At 41.5% G+C, this 18,821-nt stretch overlaps 1 long non-coding RNA gene across 4 annotated transcripts in view; it reads left to right on the plus strand.

Annotated features, from left to right (window-relative positions):
- Positions 1 to 18,821, plus strand: part of LOC144327721 (uncharacterized) — a 75,918-nt gene that overhangs the window by 37,763 nt on the left and 19,334 nt on the right. For 2 of the 4 annotated variants that reach the window (XR_013392784.1, XR_013392785.1), the window contains exon 1: positions 17,562 to 17,869. The exons of 1 other annotated variant lie outside the window; for it this stretch is intronic. This is a non-coding gene — a long non-coding RNA (uncharacterized LOC144327721). One more of the 4 variants, XR_013392786.1, reaches the window with a different exon arrangement.

The raw sequence follows: 18,821 nt of genomic DNA on the forward strand, positions 1-18,821 counted from the left end.
TCTGCACGACCTCCTGGGTGGTCCGGGGTCTCTCCCCCCTCGCAATCTCATCTTTTACAGAGCTGTTTAGTCCCTCCCAGAAAAGGTCTCTTACAGGGGTCGCATCTCTGTCCCATTCTAGGGCACTGGCCAAGGCGAAAAAGCGGGCATGGTACTGCCGTACGCTGGCCCTTCCCTGCTTCAGTCCATGAATCTGTTGCCGAGCAAGATCCACGTCAATGCTTGATAAAAAACACGCATCCATCGCTTTAATAAAGGCATTCGCATTTTGGAGCGCCGGATCGTTATCCCTCCATAAATTGCGCAGCCATGCTCTGGCATCCCCATGCAAATAAGACATGATGAACCCCACTTTCTCTTGCTCATCTCTAAAATCTTTACTCAGCAGTTGCAGTGCACACAGTACGTCTGCTTTAAAATTGGGATACTGTTGCAGGTTCCCATCGAAGTGAGAGACCAGACCGCCTGTGCGTCTCCCCAACCCAATCCCCTCTGGTTTGGGTGTCTGTTGCCCTTGCTTCGTAAGCACTTCCAACCTGACCTGGAGATCCCTGTAGGCGGCAGCTGCGTCCTCCTCTCTCTTCCTGGATGCGAGAGCCTCGGCATTCAGCTGTGACACTGCTTCTCTGAGTTCCGCTATCTGCTGTTCAGCCGTCATGTCGGCTGCCGTTCGTGAGCTCACTAGTAGGCACCTGCTTCTCTCCTCTCCTCGAGGCTGTAGATGCCCACAATACGAGAGACGGAGCTTACTGTCAGGGTTGCTTCAAGATCCTAGCTCACAGAGGATCACGCTAGCCAACGGTCATTAAGTAAAAGTCTTTATTGAGTTACAGTTTCCATTCTCAAGCTGCTGCGTGCAACCCTACGTCTAGTAGCTAGATCGGCGAAGCTCCGTCTGAATCTCCGCCCCTCGTACACCAACTTAATATCCTAGCCCTGCTCCACCTTTTCCGCCTGACTGTTCTTCTCTGGGTCCCTCTGCCCCCCTGGGTCTCTTCCTTCCGGGATTCTTCGGACGCTGACCCCCCGGACTCTCCTGTCTCCTTGCGCCGGGCTTTAGGACCCGGCTCTCTTTCCGGGCTGCCTACTGCGCCTCCTTCCTGTGCATTTGAACTTGGCGCGCGCGCCCAACCTTCCACCTTCCGTCTAACCGTTTCTTCGCTCCCAGATGGAGGTGTGGCCACCCCTGACTCGTGCCCTCCCTCCTGCTGTGAGCTGCCAGCGCTTGCCCCCTGGCTCCTTTCCTCTTCCCTGCTCTCTGGCGGTGACGCTGGACCCGATCTCCAACTGCTCTCCTCTGATTCCCCTCTGGCTCTATCTCCCTGGGGTGCCCCCCTAAACTCCCCCCTTGCCTTGGCCACTGGTGCTCCTTTCTGTGAATCCTCCGACTCACTGGAGAGACTCGGAGATCTCGGGTCGTCGTCATCGCTCATCCTTTCTTCTGCCTCCTCCCCTTCGCTCTCTGTTTCCTCCCTTGCCCTTGCCTCTGCTCCTGAACCCCTGACAGCAGGGTACAAATAAATGTATAATAATTATAATAATAATTTCAAACTGGGCATTTTTTGTTTTCAATATACAATGCTGGCAAGAGAGAAAGGCCACCCATAACTTAGAGTGCAGAGGTGAAACAAGCATATGATCCCCCAATGAGGGGTGTCATAGAAATTTAATAAAATTAGTTTAATCAATGTAATAATAACATTGCCTTGACCTGCTTGGCTGAAAAATCTTGCATGGCTTCTGGAAAACCCAGTGGAGGCTGTGGCTGAACTGGGGGGGGGGGGCACATGCAAACACCTGGCCCATTGTCCCAGGCCTCCTTGCCACTGACATCCTTTCACCCATAATGCTGTGACCTCCAGGTGCTTGGGTCCCTTAGAAACACTGGTGAGGTGAGCTTTCATTTTCTTTTCCCACTGAGGATTGGAAAGAGTTGAAAGATTAGAAATATTTGAAAAAGATGGAGAAGAAGATCCGATACGACCATTAAAGCTAGCTGCCTCTGGTTGCTAACTTTTATTTTGGCAGATTATTATCAAATGGCCCTGGCTTCTTTTTTTAAAGTTTACAAAATAATAATAATAATAATAATAATAATAATAATAATAATCAGATGATGGGCTTATTTCCAATTGTTGTTTTGGGGGATAGAATGCACATTCACCCAAAAACCGCAGAGTTAAATGTTTGTTATCAGCCCAAATCAAGCATAGGTGTTTTGGTTCCATCTCAATAGAAAGAGGACGAACAAGCTTTAATTGTGCTATCAGTGTTCATTTACCCACAAATAGCAAAGCAAAGTGTAATAAGTCTAAACTAGGCAAAAGAGGTTGTTTTGTGTTCCAACTACATAGAAAGAAGAATCTTGGATATCGCTTGTGTTCTTTGGTGTTTATGCAACATTAACCCAGAAATCGCAAAAGGTATGTAATGAGACCAAAATAACAAAACACCCTCTTTTCACTTTCATATGCGTAGAAAGAAGACGAATAAGGTTTGATTTCAATTCGCATGGTGTTTTTTCGGTGTGCACCAGAATCGCCCCAAACAAAGCAAAAAGGAGTTTTGGGTTCCATCTACACAAAAAGATCATAAAACTATGTGCTTATTTCAAATTGGTGTTTTTGCAGTGTTTTTGCACATTCACCAAGAAATCGCAGAGTGAAACGTTTGTTATCAGCCCAATTCCTGCATAGCTGTTTTGGTTCTATCGCAATAGAAAGTGGACAAATCAGCTTTGATTTTTCTTTCTTTGTTCATTCACCCACAAATAGCAAAGCAAAGTGTAATAAGTCTAAACACGGCAAAACAGGTTATTTTGGATTCCAACTACATAGAAAGAAGAATCTTGGATTTCGCTTATTTCAAGTTGTGTTCTTTGTTGTTAATGCAACATTAACCCAGAAATCGCAAAAGGTATGTAATGAGACCAAAATAACAAAACACCGTCTTTTCGCTTCCATATCCGTTGAAAGAAGACGAATAAGCTTTGATTGGGCTTATTTCAATTGGAATGGTGTTGTTTGGGTGTGCACCAGAATCACCCCCAACCAAAGCAAAAAGGCGTTTTGGGTTCCATCTGCATAAAAGTAGATGTTAAAGCTCTGATTGGGGTTATTTCAAATTGGTGGTTTTGGGGTTAGAATGCACATTCACGCAGAAATCGCAGACTGAAATGTTTGTTATCAGCCCAATTCATGCATCGGTGTTTTGGTTCCATCGCAATAGAAGGTGGATGAATCAGCTTTGATTTTTCTTTCTTTGTTCATTCACCAACAAATAGCAAAGCAAAGTGTAATAAGTCTAAACTACGCAAAAGAGGTTGTTTTGTGTTCCAAGTACGTAGAAAGAAGAACTTTGGATTTCGGTTATTTCAAGTTGTGTTCTTTGGTGTTAATGCAACATTAGCCCAGAAATCGCAAAAAGTATGTAATGAGACCAAAATAACAAAACACCGTCTTTTCGCTTCCATATGCGTTGAAAGAAGACGAATAAGCTTTGATTGGGCTTATTTCAATTGGCATGGTGTTGTTTGGGTGTGCACCAGAATCACCCCCAACCAAAGCAAAAAGGCGTTTTGGGTTCCATCTGCATAATAGTAGATATTAAAGCTCTGATTGGGGTTATTTCAAATTGGTGTTTTAGGGGTTAGAATGCACATTCACCCAGAAATCGCAGACTGAAATGTTTGTTATCAGTCCAAATCATGCATAGGTGTTTTGTTTCCATCGCAATAGAAAGTGGACGAATCAGCTTTGATTTTTCTTTCTTTGCTCATTCACCCACAAATAGCAAAGTGTAATAAGTCTAAAGTATGCAAAAGAGGTTGTTTTGCGTTCCAAGTACGTAGAAAGAAGAATTTTGGATTTCGCTTATTCCAAGTTGTGTTCTTTGGTGTTAATGCAACATTAACCCAGAAATCGCAAAAAGTATGTAATGAGACCAAAATAACAAAACACGGTCTTTTCGCTTCCATATGCGTATAAAGACGAATAAGCTTTGATTGGGCTTATTTCAATTCGCATGGTGGTTTTTGGGTGTGCACCAGAGTAGCCCCCAACCAAAGCAAAAAGGAGTTTTGGGTTCCATCTACACAAAAAGAAGATCATAAAACTATGTGCTTCTTTCAAATTGGTGTTTTTGCGGTGTTTTTGCACATTCACCCAGAAATCGCAGACTGAAATGTTTGTTATCAGCCCAATTCCTGCATAGCTGTTTTGGTTCTATCGCAATAGAAAGTGGACAAATCAGCTTTGACTTTTCTTTCTATGTTCATTCACCCACAAATAGCAAAACAAAGTGTAATAAGTCTAAACACGGCAAAACAGGTTATTTTGGATTCCAACTACATAGAAAGAAGAATCTTGGATTTCGCTTATTTCAAGTTGTGTTCTTTGGTGTTAATGCAACATTAACCCAGAAATCGCAAAAGGTATGTAATGAGACCAAAATAACAAAACACCGTCTTTTCGCTTCCATATGCGTTGAAAGAAGACGAATAAGCTTTGATTGGGCTTATTTCAATTGGAATGGTGTTGTTTGGGTGTGCACCAGAATCACCCCCAACCAAAGCAAAAAGGCGTTTTGGGTTCCATCTGCATAAAAGTAGATGTTAAAGCTCTGATTGGGGTGATTTCAAATTGGTGTTTTTGGGGTTAGAATGCACATTCACCCAGAAATCGCAGACTGAAATGTTTGTTATCAGCCCAATTCATGCATCGGTGTTCTGGTTCCATCGCAATAGAAGGTGGATGAATCAGCTTTGATTTTTCTTTCTTTGTTCATTCACCAACAAATAGCAAAGCAAAGTATAATAAGTCTAAACTACGCAAAAGAGGTTGTTTTGTGTTCCAAGTACGTAGAAAGAAGAACTTTGGATTTCGGTTATTTCAAGTTGTGTTCTTTGGTGTTAATGCAACATTAGCCCAGAAATCGCAAAAAGTATGTAATGAGACCAAAATAGCAAAACACCGTCTTTTCGCTTCCATATGCGTTGAAAGAAGACAAATAAGCTTTGATTGGGCTTATTTCAATTGGCATGGTGTTGTTTGGGTGTGCACCAGAATCACCCCCAACCAAAGCAAAAAGGCGTTTTGGGTTCCATCTGCATAATAGTAGATATTGAAGCTCTGATTGGGGTTATTTCAAATTGGTGTTTTAGGGGTTAGAATGCACATTCACCCAGAAATCGCAGACTGAAATGTTTGTCATCAGCCCAATTCATGCATAGGTGTTTTGTTTCCATCGCAATAGAAAGTGGACGAAACAGCTTTGATTTTTCTTTCTTTGTTCATTCACCAACAAATAGCAAAGCAAAGTATAATAAGTCTAAACTACGCAAAAGAGGTTGTTTTGTGTTCCAAGTACGTAGAAAGAAGAACTTTGGATTTCGGTTATTTCAAGTTGTGTTCTTTGGTGTTAATGCAACATTAACCCAGAAATCGCAAAAAGTATGTAACGAGACCAAAATAACAAAACACGGTCTTTTCGCTTCCATATGCGTAGAAAGACGAATAAGCTTTGATTGGGCTTATTTCAATTCGCATGGTGGTTTTTGGGTGTGCACCAGAGTAGCCCCCAACCAAAGCAAAAAGGAGTTTTGGGTTCCATCTACACAAAAAGAAGATCATAAAACTATGTGCTTCTTTCAAATTGGTGTTTTTGCGGTGTTTTTGCACATTCACCCAGAAATCGCAGACTGAAATGTTTGGTTCTATCGCAATAGAAAGTGGACGAATCAGCTTTGATTTTTCTTTCTTTCTTCATTCACCCACAAATAGCAAAGTGTAATAAGTCTAAACTATGCAAAAGAGGTTGTTTTGCGTTCCAAGTACGTAGAAAGAAGAATTTTGGATTTCGCTTATTCCAAGTTGTGTTCTTTGGTGTTAATGCAACATTAACCCAGAAATCGCAAAAAGTATGTAATGAGACCAAAATAACAAAACACGGTCTTTTCGCTTCCATATGCGTAGAAAGACGAATAAGCCTTGATTGGGCTTATTTCAATTCGCATGGTTGTTTTTGGGTGTGCACCAGAGTAGCCCCCAACCAAAGCAAAAAGGAGTTTTGGGTTCCATCTACACAAAAAGAAGATCATAAAACTATGTGCTTCTTTCAAATTGGTGTTTTTGCGGTGTTTTTGCACATTCACCAAGAAATCGCACAGTGAAACGTTTGTTATCAGCCCAATTCATGCATAGCTGTTTTGCACTTTCGCAATAGAAAGTGGACAAATCAGCTTTGATTTTTCTTAATTTATTCATTCACCCACAAATAGCAAAGCAAAGTGTAATGTCTAAACAAGGCAAAACAAGGTTATTTTGGATTCCAACTACATAGAAAGAATCTTGGATTTCGCTTATTTCAAGTTGTGTTCTTTGGTGTTAATGCAACATTAACCCAGAAATTCCAAAAAGTATGTAATGAGACCAAAATAATAAAGCACGGTCTTTTCGCTTCCATATGCGTAGAAAGACGAATAAGCTTTGATTGGGCTTATTTCAATTCGCATGGTGGTTTTTGGGTGTGCACCAGAGTAGCCCCCAACCAAAGTAAAAAGGAGTTTTGGGTTCCATCTACACAAAAAGAAGATGATAAAACTATGTGCTTATTTCAAATTGGTGTTTTTGCGGTGTTTTTGCACATTCATCAAGAATTCGCAGTGAAACGTTTGTTATCAGCCCAATTCATGCATCGGTGTTTTGTTTCCATCGCAATAGAAAGTGGACAAATCAGCTTTGATTTTCTTCTTTGTTCATTCACCCACAAATAGCAAAGCAAAGTGTAATAAGTCTAAACACGGCAAAACAGGTTGTTTTGCGTTCCAACTACATAGAAAGAAGAATCTTGGATTTCGCTTATTTCAAGTTGTGTTCTTTGGTGTGAATGCAACATTAACCCAGAAATGGCAAAAAGTATGTAATGAGACCAAAGTAGCAAAACACCGTCTTTTCGCTTCCATATGCGTTGAAAGAAGACAAATAAGCTTTGATTGGGCTTATTTCAATTGGCATGGTGTTGTTTGGGTGTGCACCAGAGTAGCCCCCAACCAAAGCAAAAAGGAGTTTTGGGTTCCATCTACACAAAAAGAAGATCATAAAACTATGTGCTTCTTTCAAATTGGTGTTTTTGCGGTGTTTTTGCACATTCACCCAGAAATCGCAGACTGAAATGTTTGTTATCAGCCCAATTCCTGCATAGCTGTTTTGGTTCTATCGCAATGGACAAATCAGCTTTGATTGGGCTTATTTCAATTGGCATGGTGTTGTTTGGGTGTGCACCAGAATCACCCCCAACCTAAGCAAAAAGGCGTTTTGGGTTCCATCTGCATAATAGTAGATGTTAAAGCTCTGATTGGGGTTATTTCAAATTGGTGTTTTAGGGGTTAGAATGCACATTCACCCAGAAATCGCAGACTGAAATGCTTGTTATCAGCCCAATTCATGCATAGGTGTTTTGTTTCCATCGCAATAGAAAGTGGACGAATCAGCTTTGATTTTTCTTTCTTTGCTCATTCACCCACAAATAGCAAAGTGTAATAAGTCTAAACTATGCAAAAGAGGTTGTTTTGCGTTCCAAGTACGTAGAAAGAAGAATTTTGGATTTCGCTTATTCCAAGTTGTGTTCTTTGGTGTTAATGCAACATTAACCCAGAAATCGCAAAAAGTATGTAATGAGACCAAAATAACAAAACACGGTCTTTTCGCTTCCATATGCGTAGAAAGACGAATAAGCCTTGATTGGGCTTATTTCAATTCGCATGGTTGTTTTTGGGTGTGCACCAGATTAGCCCCCAACCAAAGCAAAAAGGAGCTTTGGGTTTCATCTACACAAAAAGAAGATCATAAAACTATGTGCTTCTTTCAAATTGGTGTTTTTGCGGTGTTTTTGCACATTCACCAAGAAATTGCACAGTGAAACGTTTGTTATCAGCCCAATTCATGCATAGCTGTTTTGCACTTTCGCAATAGAAAGTGGACAAATCAGCTTTCATTTTCCTTAATTTATTCATTCACCCACAAATAGCAAAGCAAAGTGTAATGTCTAAACAAGGCAAAACAACGTTATTTTGGATTCCAACTACATAGAAAGAATCTTGGATTTCGCTTATTTCAAGTTGTGTTCTTTGGTGTTAATGCAACATTAACCCAGAAATTCCAAAAAGTATGTAATGAGACCAAAATAACAAAGCACGGTCTTTGCGCTTCCATATGCGTAGAAAGACGAATAAGCTTTGATTGGGCTAATTTCAATTCGCATGGTGGTTTTTGGGTGTGCACCAGAGTAGCCCCCAACCAAAGCAAAAAGGAGTTTTGGGTTCCATCTACACAAAAAGAAGATCATAAAACTATGTGCTTATTTCAAATTGGTGTTTTTGCAGTGTTTTTGCACATTAACCAAGAAATCGCAGTGAAACGTTTGTTATCAGCCGAATTCCTGCATAGCTGTTTTGGTTCTATTGCAATAGAAAGTTGACAAATCAGCTTTGATTTTTCTTTCTTTGTTCATTCACCCACAAATAGCAAAGCAAAGTGTAATGTCTAAACTATGCAAAAGAGGTTGTTTTGCGTTCCAAGTACGTAGAAAGAAGAATTTTGGATTTCGCTTATTTCAAGTTGTGTTCTTTGGTGTTAATGCAACATTAACCCAGAAATCGCAAAAAGTATGTAATGAGACCAAAATAACAAAACATGGTCTTTTCGCTTCCATATGCGTAGAAAGACAAATAAGCTTTGATTGGGCTTATTTCAATTCGCATGGTGGTTTTTGGGTGTGCACCAGAGTAGCCCCCAACCAAAGCAAAAAGGCGTTTTGGGTTCCATCTGCATAAAAGTGATGTTAAAGCTCTGATTGGGGTTATTTCAAATTGGTGTTTTTGGGGTTAGAATGCACATTCACCCAGAAATCGCAGACTGAAATGTTTGTTATCAGCCCAATTCATGCATAGGTGTTTTGGTTCCATCGCAATAGAAAGTGGACGAATCAGCTTTGATTTTTCTTTCTTTGTTCATTCACCCACAAATAGCAAAGTGTAATAAGTCTAAACTATGCAAAAGAGGTTGTTTTGCGTTCCAAGTACGTAGAAAGAAGAATTTTGGATTTCGCTTATTCCAAGTTGTGTTCTTTGGTGTTAATGCTACATTAACCCAGAAATCGCAAAAAGTATGTAATGAGACCAAAATAACAAAACACGGTCTTTTCGCTTCCATATGCGTAGAAAGTCGAATAAGCCTTGATTGGGCTTATTTCAATTCGCATGGTTGTTTTTGGGTGTGCACCAGAGTAGCCCCCAACCAAAGCAAAACGGAGTTTTGGGTTCCATCTACACAAAAAGAAGATCATAAAACTATGTGCTTCTTTCAAATTGGTGTTTTTGCGGTGTTTTTGCACATTCACCAAGAAATCGCAGTGAAACGTTTGTTATCAGCCCAATTCATGCATAGCTGTTTTGGTTGTATCGCAATAGAAAGTGGACAAATCAGCTTTGATTTTTCTTAATTTATTTATTCACCCACAAATAGCAAAGCAAAGTGTAATAAGTCTAAACAAGGCAAAACAGGTTATTTTGGATTCCAACTACATAGAAAGAAGAATCTTGGATTTCGCTTATTTCAAGTTGTGTTCTTTGGTGTTAATGCAACATTAACCCAGAAATCGCAAAAGGTATGTAATGAGACCAAAATAACAAAATACCGTCTTTTCACTTCCATATGCGTGGAAAGAAGACGAATAAGCTATGATTGCGCTTATTTCAATTGGCATGGTGTTGTTTGGGTGTGCACCAGAATCACCCCCAGCCAAAGCAAAAAGGCGTTTTGGGTTCCATCTGCATAAAAGTGATGTTTAAGCTCTGATTGGGGTTATTTCAAATTGGTGTTTTTGGGGTTAGAATGCACATTCACCCAGAAATCGCAGACTGAAATGTTTGTTATCAGCCCAATTCATGCATCGGTGTTTTGGTTCCATCGCAATAGAAAGTGGACGAATCAGCTTTGATTTTTCTTTCTTTGCTCATTCACCCACAAATAGCAAATAAGTCTAAGCTATGCAAAAGAGGTTATTTTGGATTCCAACTACATAGAAAGAATCTTGGATTTCGCTTATTCCAAGTTGTGTTCTTTGGTGTTAATGCAACATTAACCCAAAAATTCCAAAAAGTATGTAATGAGACCAAAATAACAAAGCACGGTCTTTTCGCTTCCATATGCGTAGAAAGACGAATAAGCTTTGATTGGGCTTATTTCAATTCGCATGGTGCTTTTTGGGTGTGCACCAGAGTAGCCCCCAACCAAAGCAAAAAGGAGTTTTGGGTTCCATCTACACAAAAAGAAGATGATAAAACTATGTGCTTATTTCAAATTGGTGTTTTTGCGGTGTTTTTCCACATTCACCAAGAATTCGCAGTGAAACGTTTGTTATCAGCCCAATTCATGCATCGGTGTTTTGGTTCCATCGCAATAGAAAGTGGACAAATCAGCTTTGATTTTCTTCTTTTTTCATTCACCCACAAATAGCAAAGCAAAGTGTAATTAAACACGGCAAAACAGGTTGTTTTGCGTTCCAACTACATAGAAAGAAGAATTGGATTTCGCTTATTTCAAGTTGTGTTCTTTGGTGTGAATGCAACATTAACCCAGAAATCGCAAAAAGTATGTAATGAGACCAAAATAACAAAATACCGTCTTTTCACTTCCATATGCGTGGAAAGAAGACGAATAAGCTATGATTGCGCTTATTTCAATTGGCATGGTGTTGTTTGGGTGTGCACCAGAATCACCCCCAACCAAAGCAAAAAGGCGTTTTGGGTTCCATCTGCATAAAAGTGATGTTTAAGCTCTGATTGGGGTTATTTCAAATTGGTGTTTTTGGGGTTAGAATGCACATTCACCCAGAAATCGCAGACTGAAATGTTTGTTATCAGCCCAATTCATGCATCGGTGTTTTGGTTCCATCGCAATAGAAAGTGGACGAATCAGCTTTGATTTTTCTTTCTTTGCTCATTCACCCACAAATAGCAAAGTTTAATAAGTCTAAGCTATGCAAAAGAGGTTATGTTGGATTCCAACTACATAGAAAGAATCTTGGATTTCGCTTATTCCAAGTTGTGTTCTTTGGTGTGAATGCAACATTAACCCAGAAATCGCAAAAAGTATGTAATGAGACCAAAATAGCAAAACACCGTCTTTTCGCTTCCATATGCGTAGAAAGAAGACGAATAAGGTTTGATTTGGCTTATTTCGATTCGCATGGCGTTCTTTGGGTGTTCACCAGAATCGCCCCAAACAAAGCAAAAAGGAGTTTTGCGTTGCATCTACACAAAAAGATCATAAAACTATGTGCTTATTTCAAATTGGTGTTTTTGCGGTGTTTTTGCACATTCACCAAGAAATCGCAGTGAAACGTTTGTTATCAGCCGAATTCCTGCATAGCTGTTTTGGTTCTATTGCAATAGAAAGTTGACAAATCAGCTTTGATTTTTCTTTCTTTGTTCATTCACCCACAAATAGCAAAGCAAAGTGTAATAAGTCTAAACACGGCAAAACAGGTTATTTTGGATTCCAACTACATAGAAAGAAGAATCTTGGATTTCGCTTATTTCAAGTTGTGTTCTTTGGTGTGAATGCAACATTAACCCAGAAATCGCAAGGTATGTAATGAGACCAAAATAACAAAATACCATCTTTTCACATCCATATGCGTGGAAAGAAGACGAATAAGCTATGATTGGGCTTATTTCAATTGGAATGGTGTTGTTTGGGTGTGCACCAGAATCACCCCCAACCAAAGCAGAAAGGCGTTCTGGGTGCCATCTGCATAATAGTAGATATTAAAGCTCTGATTGGGGTTATTTCAAATTGGTGGTTTTGGGGTTAGAATGCACATTCACCCAGAAATCCCACACTGAAATCTTTGTTATCAGCCCAATTCATGCATAGGTGTTTTGTTTCCATCGCAATAGAAAGTGGATGAATCAGCTTTGATTTTTCTTTCTTTGTTCATTCACCCACAAATAGCAAAGTGTAATAAGTCTAAACTATGCAAAAGAGGTTGTTTTGCGTTCCAAGTACGTAAAAAGAAGAATCTTGGATTTCGCTTATTTCAAGTTGTGTTCTTTGGTGTTAATGCAACATTAACCCAGAAATCGCAAAAGGTATGTAATGAGACCAAAATAACAAAATACCGTCTTTTCACTTCCATATGCGTGGAAAGAAGACGAATAAGCTATGATTGCGCTTATTTCAATTGGCATGGTGTTGTTTGGGTGTGCACCAGAATCACCCCCAACCAAAGCAAAAAGGCGTTTTGGGTTCCATCTGCATAAAAGTGATGTTTAAGCTCTGATTGGGGTTATTTCAAATTGGTGTTTTTGGGGTTAGAATGCACATTCACCCAGAAATCGCAGACTGAAATGTTTGTTATCAGCCCAATTCATGCATCGGTGTTTTGGTTCCATCGCAATAGAAAGTGGACGAATCAGCTTTGATTTTTCTTTCTTTGCTCATTCACCCACAAATAGCAAAGTGTAATAAGTCTAAGCTATGCAAAAGAGGTTATTTTGGATTCCAACTACATAGAAAGAATCTTGGATTTCGCTTATTCCAAGTTGTGTTCTTTGGTGTTAATGCAACATTAACCCAAAAATTCCAAAAAGTATGTAATGAGACCAAAATAACAAAGCACGGTCTTTTCGCTTCCATATGCGTAGAAAGACGAATAAGCTTTGATTGGGCTTATTTCAATTCGCATGGTGCTTTTTGGGTGTGCACCAGAGTAGCCCCCAACCAAAGCAAAAAGGAGTTTTGGGTTCCATCTACACAAAAAGAAGATGATAAAACTATGTGCTTATTTCAAATTGGTGTTTTTGCGGTGTTTTTGCACATTCACCAAGAATTCGCAGTGAAACGTTTGTTATCAGCCCAATTCATGCATCGGTGTTTTGGTTCCATCGCAATAGAAAGTGGACAAATCAGCTTTGATTTTCTTCTTTTTTCATTCACCCACAAATAGCAAAGCAAAGTGTAATTAAACACGGCAAAACAGGTTGTTTTGCGTTCCAACTACATAGAAAGAAGAATTGGATTTCGCTTATTTCAAGTTGTGTTCTTTGGTGTGAATGCAACATTAACCCAGAAATCGCAAAAAGTATGTAATGAGACCAAAATAGCAAAACACCGTCTTTTCGCTTCCATATGCGTAGAAAGAAGACGAATAAGGTTTGATTTGGCTTATTTCAATTCGCATGGCGTTCTTTGGGTGTTCACCAGAATCTCCCCAAACAAAGCAAAAAGGAGTTTTGGGTTCCATCTACACAAAAAGATCATAAAACTATGTGCTTATTTCAAATTGGTGTTTTTGCGGTGTTTTTGCACATTCACCAAGAAATCGCAGTGAAACGTTTGTTATCAGCCGAATTCCTGCATAGCTGTTTTGGTTCTATTGCAATAGAAAGTTGACAAATCAGCTTTGATTTTTCTTTCTTTGTTCATTCACCCACAAATAGCAAAGCAAAGTGTAATAAGTCTAAACACGGCAAAACAGGTTATTTTGGATTCCAACTACATAGAAAGAAGAATCTTGGATTTCGCTTATTTCAAGTTGTGTTCTTTGGTGTGAATGCAACATTAACCCAGAAATCGCAAGGTATGTAATGAGACCAAAATAACAAAATACCATCTTTTCACATCCATATGCGTGGAAAGAAGACGAATAAGCTATGATTGGGCTTATTTCAATTGGAATGGTGTTGTTTGGGTGTGCACCAGAATCACCCCCAACCAAAGCAGAAAGGCGTTCTGGGTGCCATCTGCATAATAGTAGATATTAAAGCTCTGATTGGGGTTATTTCAAATTGGTGTTTTTGGGGTTAGAATGCACATTCACCCAGAAATCCCACACTGAAATCTTTGTTATCAGCCCAATTCATGCATAGGTGTTTTGTTTCCATCGCAATAGAAAGTGGATGAATCAGCTTTGATTTTTCTTTCTTTGTTCATTCACCCACAAATAGCAAAGTGTAATAAGTCTAAACTATGCAAAAGAGGTTGTTTTGCGTTCCAAGTACGTAGAAAGAAGAATTTTGGATTTCGCTTATTTCAAGTTGTGTTCTTTGGTGTTAATGCAATATAAACCCAGAAATCGCAAAAAGTATGTAATGAGACCAAAATAACAAAACATGGTCTTTTCGCTTCCATATGCGTAGAAAGACAAATAAGCTTTGATTGGGCTTATTTCAATTCGCATGGTGGTTTTTGGGTGTGCACCAGAGTAGCCCCCAACCAAAGCAAAAAGGCGTTTTGGGTTCCATCTGCATAAAAGTAGATGTTAAAGCTCTGATTGGGGTTATTTCAAATTGGTGTTTTTGGGGTTAGAATGCACATTCACCCAGAAATCGCAGACTGAAATGTTTGTTATCAGCCCAATTCATGCATAGGTGTTTTGGTTCCATCGCAATAGAAAGTGGACGAATCAGCTTTGAATTTTCTTTCTTTGTTCATTCACCCACAAATAGCAAAGTGTAATAAGTCTAAACTATGCAAAAGAGGTTGTTTTGCGTTCCAAGTACGTAGAAAGAAGAATTTTGGATTTCGCTTATTCCAAGTTGTGTTCTTTGGTGTTAATGCTACATTAACCCAGAAATCGCAAAAAGTATGTAATGAGACCAAAATAACAACACGGTCTTTTCGCTTCCATATGCGTAGAAAGACGAATAAGCCTTGATTGGGCTTATTTCAATTCGCATGGTTGTTTTTGGGTGTGCACCAGAGTAGCCCCCAACCAAAGCAAAAAGGAGTTTTGGGTTCCATCTACACAAAAAGAAGATGATAAAACTATGTGCTTATTTCAAATTGGTGTTTTTGCGGTGTTTCTGCACATTCACCAAGAATTCGCAGTGAAACCTTTGTTATCAGCCCAATTCATGCATCGGTGTTTTGGTTGTATCGCAATAGAAAGTGGACAAATCAGCTTTGATTTTTCTTAATTTATTTATTCACCCACAAATAGCAAAGCAAAGTGTAATAAGTCTAAACAAGGCAAAACAGGTTATTTTGGATTCCAACTACATAGAAAGAAGAATCTTGGATTTCGCTTATTTCAAGTTGTGTTCTTTGGTGTTAATGCAACATTAACCCAGAAATCGCAAAAGGTATGTAATGAGACCAAAATAACAAAATACCGTCTTTTCACTTCCATATGCGTGGAAAGAAGACGAATAAGCTGTGATTGCGCTTATTTCAATTGGCATGGTGTTGTTTGGGTGTGCACCAGAATCGCCCCAAACAAAGCAAAAAGGAGTTTTGGGTTCCATCTACACAAAAAGATCATAAAACTATGTGCTTATTTCAAATTGGTGTTTTTGCAGTGTTTTTGCACATTCACCACGAAATCGCAGTGAAACCTTTGTTATCAGCCGAATTCCTGCATAGCTGTTTTGGTTCTATCGCAATAGAAAGTGGACAAATCAGCTTTGATTTTTCTTTCTTTGTTCATTCACCCACAAATAGCAAAACAAAGTGTAATAAGTCTAAAGAAGGCAAAACAGGTTATTTTGGATTCCAACTACATAGAAAGAAGAATCTTGGATTTCGCTTATTTCAAGTTGTGTTCTTTGGTGTGAATGCAACATTAACCCAGAAATCGCAAAAGGTATGTAATGAGACCAAAATAGCAAAACACCGTCTTTTCGCTTCCATATGCGTAGAAAGACGAATAAGCTTTGATTTGGCTTATTTCAATTCGCATCGTGGTTTTTGGGTGTGCACCAGAATCGCCCCATAGCGAAAAGGAGTTTTGGGTTCCATGTACACAAAAAGATCATAAAACTATGTGCTTATTTCAAATTGGTGTTTTTGCAGTGTTTTTGCACATTCACCACGAAATCGCAGTGAAACCTTTGTTATCAGCCGAATTCCTGCATAGCTGTTTTGGTTCTATCGCAATAGAAAGTGGACAAATCAGCTTTGATTTTTCTTTCTTTGTTCATTCACCCACAAATAGCAAAACAAAGTGTAATAAGTCTAAACTAGGCAAAAGAGGTTGTTTTGCGTTCCAACTACATAGAAAGAAGAATCTTGGATTTCGCTTATTTCAAGTTGTGTTCTTTGGTGTGAATGCAACATTAACCCAGAAATCGCAAAAAAGTATGTAATGAGACCAAAATAGCAAAACACCGTCTTTTCGCTTCCATATGCGTAGAAAGAAGACGAATAAGCTTTGATTTGGCTTATTTCAATTCGCATCGTGGTTTTTGGGTGTGCACCAGAATCGCCCCAAACAAAGCAAAAAGGAGTTTTGGGTTCCATGTACACAAAAAGATCATAAAACTATGTGCTTATTTCAAATTGGTGTTTTTGCACATTCACCAAGAATTCGCAGAGTGAAATGTTTGTTATCAGCCCATTTCATGCATCGGTGTTTTGGTTCCATCGCAATAGAAAGTGGATGAATCAGCTTTGATTTTTCTTTTCTTTGTTCATTCACCCACAAATAGCAGGTAGCTTGATTCTGGACTGTGTCACTTCCATGGGTAGGCATGACATCATATTTTTTGAATGCTCTAACAAAATACCTCCCTTCCTGTGTAAGCATATATGAGATGCGCAGAACTCTATGCGCGCGCAGAGTCGCTCTCTCCTGCAAGGGAGAAGGCCGGCCCCCACCTTCGCGCGTGTTGCTGTTGTGGTCGCGCGTGAGGCAGGGGCCGCAAGCTGCAGTTCCTCCGCCCACGAGAGGCTCCGTTTGGCTTCCGCAGCCCACCCGCACCATCCCTCCGCAAAGGGGCACGAGAGGAAGGCCACTGGGGGAGAAAGGCAGGTGAGGGCGGGGCTGGGGGCAGGGCTGCACCCTGGGGAGAGCGGGGTCGAGAGAGAGCGGCTGGGAGAAAGAGGGCCAGCCTGGCTCGGCACGTCTCTGCTGGCCCAGCGTCGCAGCGCCTCTTCCCCCCTTTCCCCTCCCCTTCCTGTCCTCTTGCCTCTCCTCCGCTGGCACCTCCTTCCGGTACTCCTGCCCTCGCCCAACATGGCGGCAGCACAGCCTCTTCCGCCCAGTTCCCTCTCCTTCCTGTCCTCTTGCCTCTCCTGTGGCACCTCCTTCCGGTACACCTGCCCTCGCCCAGCATGGCGGCAGCACAGCCCAAAATGGCGGCACTAGAAGAAAGCCACTGGGGGAGAAAGGCAGGTGAGGGCGGGGCGGGGGGCAGGGCTGCACCCTGGGGAGAGCGGGGTCGAGAGAGAGCGGCTGGGAGAAAGAGAGAGGGCCAGCCTGGCTCGGCACGTCTCTGCTGGCCCAGCGTCGCAGCGCCTCTTCCGCCCTTTCCCCTCCCCTTCCTGTCCTCTTGCCTCTCCTCCGCTGGCACCTCCTTCCGGTACTCCTGCCCTCGCCCAACATGGCGGCAGCACAGCCTCTTCCGCCCAGTTCCCTCTCCTTCCTGTCCTCTTGCCTCTCCTGTGGCACCTCCTTCCGGTACACCTGCCCTCGCCCAGCATGGCGGCAGCACAGCCCAAAATGGCGGCACTAGAAGAAAGCCACTGGGGGAGAAAGGCAGGTGAGGGCGGGGCGGGGGGCAGGGCTGCACCCTGGGGAGAGCGGGGTCGAGAGAGAGCGGCTGGGAGAAAGAGAGAGGGCCAGCCTGGCTCGGCACGTCTCTGCTGGCCCAGCGTCGCAGCGCCTCTTCCGCCCTTTCCCCTCCCTTTCCGCTCGTCTCTCCTCCGGTTGGAACCTCCTTCCGGTATCCCTGCCCTCGCCCATTTCCCTCCCCTTCCTGTCCTCTTGCCTCTCCTCCGGCGGCCCCTCCTTCCGATACCCCTGCCCGCGCCCAACATGGTGACAGCGCAGCCTCTTCAGCCCTTCCGAGCTAGGAGTGCAGAAAAAGGTGAAACTGCCATGAAAAGGAGGAGTGAGTGTGTGAGTGAGCGAGAGAGAGAGAGAGAGACAGGGAGCATCCTAGAATGGTGGAGAGGGAATGGTAGAGATGGAAGGGAACCCAAGGGTCATCTAGTCCAACCCTCTGTAAAGAAGCTCAGAGCTACAATTCCCAGGTCTTCTTTGGGAATTCTATGGGAATTGAGAGTTTCTAAATTCATGAGCATTCATGAGCATCCACTCATGTTTTTACCTTTTATTGAAAGTGGCCACAAGTGACTTGGGAAACGCAGCCAGATGGGTGGAGTATAAATAATATAATTATATTGCTCCTGCTGCTGTTCTTCTCTTACTCAAACCCAACCCTATCCCAAACCTTAACCTTAATGCTCACCCTAACTCAAACCTAACCCTCACCCTAGCGCTCACTAATATTAACTTAAACCCAACCCTATCCCGAACCTTAACCCTAACCCAAACTTAAGCCTAAACCTAAACCTAAGCCTAATTTAACCCTAAACCTAACCTTAACCCTAATTCTAATTTAAACCTAACTCTTAACTTAACCCTAACCCTGATTGTAATCATTACCCTAACCCTGGCCCTAACCCTAACTCAAACCCAACCCTAACCCTAATGGTGCAAGAAGTATCTGTGGTTTAGGGGGTAAGGGGTGTCCTACGGTTTAGGAGTTAGGGTCAGGTTGGGGGTAGGGTTTAGGGTTACGGTATAAGGTTAGGGTGGACTGGGACAAGGATGGTGCTGTGGTCTAAACCACAGGGCCTAGGGCTTGCCAATCAGAAGGTCCGTGGTTCATATCCCCACGACAGGGTGAGCTCCCATTGCTCGGTCCCTGCTCCTGCCAACCTAGCAGATTGAAAGCACGTCAAGTGCAAGTAGATAAATAGGTACCACTCCGGCAGGAAGGTAAATGGCATTTCCATGTGCTGCTCTGGTTCGCC

The sequence above is a fragment of the Podarcis muralis genome, chromosome 5, assembly GCF_964188315.1.
Source record: "Podarcis muralis chromosome 5, rPodMur119.hap1.1, whole genome shotgun sequence".
NCBI lineage: Eukaryota > Metazoa > Chordata > Lepidosauria > Squamata > Lacertidae > Podarcis > Podarcis muralis.